Below are 7,931 nucleotides of genomic sequence, written 5' to 3' on the forward strand. Positions count from 1 at the left end.
CCTTGCCTTTTGTTCCTTCCCCTGGGGGACGCTGAAGAACCAGATCTGGAGACGGGAAGATCATCCTGGCTTGTCCAGGGTAAGTGCAATCACAGCCATCGTGTAATCACACAGAAGAGGAGAAGGCGATGGGACCATGGAGAAGACAAATAGACTCTCAACCGTAAGCCAGAGAATGGCCTCCACCGCCAGATGCAAGGAAGCGCTTCTCCTCTAGAGCCCTCAGACGGTGGCAGTCCAGCTGCCATTTTAGCCCAGTGACACTGATTATAGATTTCTGGCCTCCAGGACAGTAAGGAAATAACATTTCTGTTTTTGTTATTTACTTATTTACTTATGAGGGAGAGAGATCCGGCACGAATGGGGGAGGGGGGGCAGAGGGAGAGAGACAGAGAATCTTAAACAGGCAGCACACTCAGTGCAGAGCCTGACCCAGGGCTTGATCGCACGACCCTGGGATCCCATGTGACCCGAGCCTAAACCAAGAGTCGACCGGCGCTCATCAGCCTGATCCACCCAGGTGCCCCAAGTTCTGTTGTCTTAAGCCACTGGGTTCGTGGTAATTCGTTACGGCAGCCTCGGGAAACTAACGCAAGCCTGCCTTGTAAATTTTTGTTGAAAGCTGGACACGTTGTATACGATGATAAATACTGAGGACTGGCGCTAATCTTTCTAGGAGCTGAGCTGCACTCAATACTTGTAGCTCTAGGCACAAGTATAGGTTTCAAGTTCCTCTGTGTCCTTGTTCTCTCTTTCTTTTTCATTTCTGGAGCTTCCCTGTGGTTTGCCGTAATTTCAGCTGTCATGCACTATTATGATTCTGGAGCCTTACAGGTGTGATGGTAAAGCTGGGGGGTGGGGGCATCCCTGACCTTCTAATGAAGTTTCAGGCTTTTAGTGGGTTCCTCTTATCTCAGGAGCATGGCCTTTTGGGAGTGTTTCTATTCCTCCTCCCGAGGTAGTGCTCCCCTCCCCCTGCTTCTGGTGTCTTCTCTGGCTAAAACAGCCCAGCCTATTCACTCTGTTGTCTAGGGTATCCCCCCCGCCCTCACCACCTTGAGTGAAACAGGAAGTCTGGAGAGGACTGAGGAGGCACAGAGTTCCTTTTGCCTTAGCTGTGATAAAGTCTCTGAACTGCCTTCTGGCAAAGTCCTATCCACCAGAGCTGAGGGGGAAGGTCCCGGGAGGACTTTACCATGGCCTCTCTTTGCCTCTCCCCGCCAGAGCCACATGGGGAGCTCTCTCAGACCCTCCCCCATTGGAACCTGGTGAGGTTCCTGGAGGAAAAAGCTGCAAAAGTAAGAGGTCTTCCCCACCGCCCATGACCAGGGTCCCCGGGGACTTCTGTCTCTTATGCTGGTGCCCAAATCGCCTTCAGCAGTTGGAAGCCAGTCTTGGGTGCCGTATCTTTCTGGATGTGCCTGACTGCTCAGATTCTGTGGTCCCAGTGTGCCTCACAACTTCAGTTCTCGGGTGGATTCAAGAGTAGTCATTGTTTTTCAGCTCACCTAGCTTTTGCTTATGGTTAAGACAGAAGCAATGGCTTTTTAGCACTTTACGTGTCAGACTTGACACCAGAAGCCCCTGTTGTGGCCATTTTTTATATCAACCTACCAATGCAAGTACGAAATTATGAAGGGTCACAAAATCATAGGGCTATAATGTTGGGATCATAAAGACATTGGCACATAGAGTTTTGCAACTGGGGAATCATAAACTCCAAGAATAAAAATTCCCCGGATTGAAAATCACCGTGGGCTCTCCACTGCTTACAGGGTGCTTGTGAAATGATCGTAAATGTGACATAAAATGTTTTTCAGTATGGCCCGCCCCATCCCTCCAGCCTCCTCTCTCACCACCCAAATCCTGTCCCCGCTGCCACTCCCCCCACAAGACGAACTCAATGTCACACTCGGGTCCAGCTTGTGCTTCTGAACTAAGTGAGATTCTCTGATGCACCTGGAACGTTGCCTGCAACTTGGCGATCCCTCAACAGTCATTTGTTATTCTAATGAATGAATACAATTATAAAGCTCTTATCACAGCCCATAGCGCAAGCAAGTATTGTCAGTGGCCAGTCTCTACGTGCACCTTGAACCTTCACATATAGGGATTTATTCTATTTTCATAGCCTTACGTGGCAGGTACTCTCATTATTCCCCTTTTAAAGATGAGGCACAGAGAGGTGAGCACCTTACCCCAGGTCACCCAGATGGTAAGTGCCAAAGCTGGGATTTGAACTCAGAGGAAGTGCGCCAATGGATTATAATCAGCATGAAGCTTCTGCTATTGTGCTAATGCTAGATGTGTTACATACATACGGGATCTCTACTCTCATGATAACCTTCCATGAAAAGAATGGAGAACCAGAGAGTTTAAGTGGCTTGCCCAGGGTCACACAGCTAGTAAAAGCTGGAACTAAAGTTCAAACCGGGTCTGTTTCCTCTCAGATCCTACCCTTTCCTATTCTCAGCATGGCTCCTGGCTGTCTCTTGAGGGAAGGAAAGCCTTTGCCACCTTGCCAAGCCATCAGACTCCCACTCTTCCTTCGAGAGGTAGTTCAAGGGTCCCTTCTGCTGTGATGCTTTCCTGGGCTCTCCCTCACCACCCCAGCCGCCCCAATCTGACCCTTCCTCCTCCAGCCCCCATACCCCTGACCTGTACCCGCTGGTGGTCTTGGGGGAAAATCAGGGCTCTGCTGAGTGTCCTTGATTAATCCTTTGTGTGACCAACTTAGCCTTGATTTTTTTTTTTTCTCACCTGCAGAACAGGTGCTGAGAAAAGCACCCCCCTCATGGGTCTGGATGAAATATGCACACGCCTTGGCCAAATGCTTACTGAAGCGCAGTGTCATTATATACGACGCTGTATATAATGATCTGCTTAAATGTCTGTCTCCCTCACTTGACTTGAGGGCAGGGACTGATTCTGATCTATCTCTGTGCCTCCGGCACCCAGCGCGGTTACAAGAGCTGTTAAATAAATGTGAAGTAAATGAATGAAAAAGAAATAAATGAGTCTCAGAATTCTAGTCTCATAATTCCACACATAAAATCGAAGACCCTTGCCTCACATGACCACAAAGACGGGAGGTTCTTGGAGAAGAACTTTCTGAGGCTGTTGATCTTTCTGACTAGCATCCACCGTTAGTAATGCACTTTATGTCGCTGTCCAGTGTGAACACACACACACACACACGCCTAGACACACATACACACGCACAGAAAGTTTCATGAAATGGCGTTTTTCCTAACTATGTGGGATAAACCCAGACATTTCCTCTTGTCTTCTCTTACATCGTCTCCTATCTTTTCCATTCTTTTATTTGATTAAAAAAAAAATTTTTTTTTAATTTTTTTTTCAACGTTTATTTATTTTTGGGACAGAGAGAGACAGAGCATGAAAAGGGGAGGGGCAGAGAGAGAGGGAGACACAGAATCGGAAACAGGCTCCAGGCTCTGAGCCATCAGCCCAGAGCCCGATGCGGGGCTCGAACTCACGGACCGCGAGATCGTGACCTGGCTGAAGTCGGACGCCCAACCAACTGCGCCACCCAGGCGCCCCTGATTAAAAAAATTTTTAATGTTTATTTATTTTTGAGAGAGAGAGAGAGAGCCAGGTAGGGGCAGAGAGAGAGGGAGACACAGAATCCGAAGCAGGCTCCAGGCTCCGAGCTGTCAGCACAGAGCCCGATGGGGGGCTCGAACTCACAAACCGTGAGATCATGATCTGAGCTGACACCAAAAGTGGGACGCTTACCCGGCTGAGCCACCCAGGCGCCCCTCGTCTCCTATCTTTTCCATTAAAAAAAAAAAAAAAAAAAACTACTGCTTTGGGTCCATTCAACTGATTTCATGTCCCAAGGTTGCATCGTGGCCCATGGTTTGAAAAACCCTTTCCTCGTCCCACGGCTCTGCCAGAACCTCCCTCCAGCATCCGTGACATGCATCCAGCGCCCCTGGTGAAGGGAAGTCCCCCCTCAGAAGGTAAGAGGTTTCACTATTGGACAGCAGCCTTCGATGTTAGAAAGCCCTTGTTCCTCCGAAGGTGAAATTCACCTCCCTGGAACTTCCCCGTTGGCTCCTGTGGGGCTGCGGGTCTCTATGAAGGTGATCACTCCTCCCCGGGCTTCACTTTCTTCCTCCTGCTCCCACGCACGTGCCCCCCTCCCTAAGTGCACGGAGCCCGCGAGTCCATCATCAAAGCCACTCTTTGGGCCTTGATCTTCACCTGTCATCTCCTGTTACTTGCTTTTATTTTCTTTTGCTTTACGGGAGTGGGGTCACTGGAGTCCATCCATCCAAGTGGTCAAAGTCTTTGGTCCCGGAACAGGGAAGCTGTTGGCACTGTGGGGGATATCAGAGAGTCTGGAGGGGTGGAGAGGGGCCGGCGACGGCAGGTACTCAGGCCCCACAGAGGGGCCCAGCCAGGGTCGCCGGTCCTGAGCGGCCTCCTCTCCTCCCTGTCGCCACCCTGCTGCGGGATGCCTGCAACCTCTGGGGAAGCTCACCTCCTCTCAGCGAGGAGGCCAAGGGCCTGTGGCGGCTCAGGCCACACACCGAACAGGGCCCGGTGCGGGCTGAAAATGCAGGGCCCCTTGTTCAAAAGTGTTCAAAAACGACGCGTTTCAAGCCAGTGAGGGCACAGCAATAAGTGTGAGTCTGTCCCAGTGTGGGCCCGGCCCAGCTACAGGGATCGCGTACCCGTGATGCCGACCCTGCCCTTTGTCTGGGGAAGCAGGCTCAGCAGACATTGTGTGAGGGAGCCCTGGGTGGGGCTGAGACCCCAGACTGCAGGAAATGAACCCGGCTCATGAAAGTTCAGGCAAGGGGGACCTTTGAGGTCACCTGGCCCAAACCCCCTCCATATCCAGTTACAGAATCTGAGGCCCAGAGAGATGGCCCGAGGTCATCCTGCAAACTGGTTCCAGAGCTGAATCACAACCCCAGCCCTGGGATCCTTCCCTCTCCCCCCACCCCTGCCGCTCCTCTCCATTTGTTCCCAGTCGCCCCTGCCCCGTGCTGTACCGAAACCCGTCACATGCTGACGGCACCTTGCAAATGTCTCTCTCCCCTCTCCGCCGTCTTTTCCCCAAGCTCCAGACTCCACCGCTGCAGTAGCCTCTTGCTTCCTCTCCTACCACCCCCTACGCTTCCTCTCTGACCCTCCTCCCGCCCCACTCCCTGAGCCACCTGAGTGTGAGTTTTTAACTTACAGATCAGGTCCTGTGGCACCTCTGCCCTCAGCCTATCGACGCACTGCATACAGATTGCGATCCCCCTCCTTGCCGCAGCCCACAAGATCAGGCCCCGTGGCTTCTCCCATGACCGTCTGCCCCCTGCCCTCTGCTCCCACACGGTGACCTTGCTATGGTCCAGCTGCACCCAGCTCAAGCCCACCCTGCATGCCGATTCCTTCTCTAGAGCATTCTTCCCCACGATGGCCCCCCGGCTTCCCTTCATTCAGGTCTCAGCCCCCAGGAGGTTTTCCCGTGCGGTCCTTCATACCAGTTAACCCCCCCCCTGAACTGATGGTACCTATTTGTTCCTTTATTTTCAGGATCCCCTGTAGAACACGGCTTGCCGGAGGGTGGAGACCTGTCTTGCACCCTGCTCGCTTGCATGGTGCCTTGCTGGCCCCCGGCACGTCACTGGCGCCCTACGAAGAGCTGTTGAAGGGATGAACAGACTCATAATGAAATGAATTCATTTAGCAAGCGTATTCGCAGGTTATTCTGGGCCAGGTGTTGTGCCGGGCACAGAGGACTGAGATGTGAAGCAAGCGGACAATGGTGCCTGCCCTCAAGGAGTTGGCTCACCGTCTTGGGGCAACACAGATCTTTGGAGGAGCAGTAGGGCGACAGGGGTGGTTTGGCGAAGCCGAGCCTAAGCCGTGTCTAAGAAGATGAGGTGAAGGGGAATGGGAATGGGTCCTCGCAGTTAGGGGGTGGATTTGGGGGACCATCGTCCCTTTTCTGAGGAACTAGGAAGGCTCTGTCTCCCGGGTTCCTCAGCCCATTAGGCCGGGGCTGGGGTCCGCCCGTATGATGAGCTCCCTCGGGGCCCTCCACCCATAAGACGTGCTTGCACATTGTTTGAGACCCGCTTCCTGCTGCCGCTGGAATCAGGAAGAAGACTGGCGTGGCTCCACTCAGGAAACCCAGCCTCACCCGGTGGGCATGAGGCCCAGCCTGGGTGAGCCTTGTGGGTACCTTGGCACTCCTCAGACCACCCCCGAAAGGATTCCAATCTCCCACTTCTCCTCAAGCCTTCCAGCTTCACATGACACCCTGCCCATGGCTACCCACCCCCTACAGCCCCAGCCTGGTGTTGCCAGTCCCTCCCTTTCTTGTAGATGGCATGATTGAAGCCTAAGGGCAGAGCAGGGCCCTTGAAGACAAAAATCACTTCCTCCGGGAAGCCTTCTGTGCTTTCTCATTAGTAGTGCCTCCTCCTTTTCCTTACGCCCAGAGTGCACATCCTCTTGTTTGTTTGTTTGTTTATCCAAACGTCCATCCATCCAACCAACAAACATTCACTGAGCACTTACTAAGCTCCCAGCACGTGTTCACAGTGGTGACCAAAAACATGGCCGCTGCCTTCACAGAGCTTACAGTCTAAAAAGGGGAATTGTGCAGCTAGTTGCAAATTTAAAAACGAATCACAGCTGTGATAAATGCTATGCGAAACATGTACCTGAACCTATGTGGTGGTCGGGGGTGGGGGTGGGCGTCAGCGTAGGGACGGCTTTCCCGAGGAAGGAATGTTTCACCCAACGCGACACTGCCCACAATGGCAGCCGGTAGCTGCATGGGGCTACTGAGTACTTGAAATGTGGCCAGTGCCACAAAGGAAATGAAATTAAATGTATATATATATATCTTGAAGCAAACATAACGTTATATTAGTTTCAAGTGTGCAATGTAATGATTCGACAATTCCACACGTTACTCAGTGCTCATCATGATAAGTATCCTCTTATCCTCTTTAACGATTTCACCCATCGGATTTCACCCACCTCCCCTCCGGCAACCACCATTTTGTTCTTTGTGTTCAAGAGTCTGGGGTTGGTTGGTTTGTCTTTTTTTCCTTAACTTGTTCATGTGTTTTCTTTCTTCAAGTCCACATACGAGTGAAATCATATCGTATTTGTCTTCCTCTGTCGGATTTATTTCACTTAGCGCCATACTCTCTAGGCCCGTCCATGTTGTTGCAAATGGCCAGATCTCATGCTGTTTTACAGCTGAGTAACATTCCATTGTGTATATACATTACATATTCTTGGTCTCTTCATCTGTGGATGGATATTTGGGTTATTTCCATATCTTGGCTATTGTAAATAAGGCAATAAATATAAGGGTGCAGTTATCTTTTCAAATTAGTGTTTTCATTTCCTTTGGGTAAATGCCCAATGGTAGAATCACTGGATGGTGTGATAGTTCTATTTTTAATCTTTTGAGGAACTCCCGCAGTGTTTTCCACAGTGGCTGCACCAGTTTGCATCCCCACCAACGGCACGCAAGTGTTCTTATTCTTCCATATCCTCACAAACACTTGTTATGTCTTGTCCTGTTGATACTAGTCTTGTCCTGTCGATACTAGCTAGCTATTCTGACAGGTGTGAGGTGATACCTCATTTTATTTTGATTCACTTCTCTCTGATGATGAGTGATTTGAGCATCTTTTCAATGTGTCTGTTGGCCATCTGGATGTTTTCTTTGGAAAAAAAAATGTTTCCAAACATTTATTTATTTATTTATTTATTTATTTTTAAATTTTTTTTTTCAACGTTTATTTATTTTTGGGACAGAGAGAGACAGAGCATGAACGGGGGAGGGGCAGAGAGAGAGGGAGACACAGAATCAGAAACAGGTTCCAGGCTCTGAGCCATCAGCCCAGAGCCCGACGCGGGGCTCGAACTCACGGACCGTG

At 50.8% G+C, this 7,931-nt stretch overlaps 1 long non-coding RNA gene across 1 annotated transcript; it reads left to right on the forward strand.

The window, feature by feature from the left end:
• The first annotated feature begins 124 nt into the window (after positions 1–124).
• LOC147582678 (uncharacterized) lies at positions 125–3,332 on the forward strand. Its single transcript, XR_015248771.1, has 3 exons — positions 125–292; positions 2,474–2,555; positions 2,767–3,332. It is a non-coding gene; the product is annotated as an uncharacterized LOC147582678 (long non-coding RNA).
• The last annotated feature ends 4,599 nt before the right edge of the window (positions 3,333–7,931 follow it).

The sequence above is a fragment of the Puma concolor genome, chromosome A3 (assembly GCF_028749965.1).
Source record: "Puma concolor isolate L17-30 chromosome A3, mPumCon1.1.hap2, whole genome shotgun sequence".
Taxonomy (NCBI): domain Eukaryota; kingdom Metazoa; phylum Chordata; class Mammalia; order Carnivora; family Felidae; genus Puma; species Puma concolor.